This window comes from Cyprinus carpio, chromosome B9, assembly GCF_018340385.1.
Source record: "Cyprinus carpio isolate SPL01 chromosome B9, ASM1834038v1, whole genome shotgun sequence".
Lineage (NCBI taxonomy): Eukaryota > Metazoa > Chordata > Actinopteri > Cypriniformes > Cyprinidae > Cyprinus > Cyprinus carpio.
Window position 1 is genome coordinate 27483520 of NC_056605.1, and position 944 is coordinate 27484463.

The window sequence follows — 944 nt, forward strand, 5'->3', positions numbered from 1 at the left end:
TATGATTTGGTTGCGCTTATGGCCACGCTGTGGAAATGTTGTTTCCACCGAAAATACTGCAGCTTCCTCTTTAGCTCCAAAGATCCCACAGAGCACATGATTGTTACTGTATCTCTGTATGCAATCAAATACTAGAAAATACACACCATTTTCATCATCTCACATTTTCTGCTCCAACCTTAAAAGCTTTTCATTTTAATATATAACTACATACATAGTGTTATATATATTTATGCATTTAGCAGACACTTTTATCCAAAGCGACTTACAGTGCATTCAGGTAAAATTATTATTATTATTATTATTTTTTACTTTTTTTTTAACTTAACATGTTCCCTTGTAATCAAACCATAAAACCTTTTGTGCTGCTAGCGCAACACTCTACTACTGAGCCACAGGAACACACTGTATATGTAGTATAACATTTTTATTTCTGTGCCTTTTTATATGACACTGAAAGAGAGAGCTGTCATTTTGCAGATGCTTTTATCCATAATAATTATTTATATTACAGTCGGATTAAAATTTTGATTTCAGTTAATCTAAGGCATTAGGCATCTCCGGAGAAACCTTCTGATCAAATTTTAAAGGCAGCATAGAATATAGGCTGCATCCGAAAACTGAAAAATTCAGAGGATGCATTTCAAGGTAGGAAGGCATTAAGACATGTCCAATTCCAGTGCTAGCTTCAGTTCCTGTCTCCTGAGAGATGCCTTCATCTGGCCGATTTTTGAAGGTAGCATAGATGTATCCTTCAAGCTACCTTTGATATCCCACAATCCTGTGCATGCGATTCAGTGACAGTTAAGCTAAAAAATAAAGATGGCGTCTGAAAGTTGCAGCCGGTGGTCAGTTTGTGTGTGAAATGTACATTTTTGATCAAGGTATTCCACTTTTGATGTAATTTTCTAGCGAGAAATTACTATTGTGCTGTTGTTTGAGTT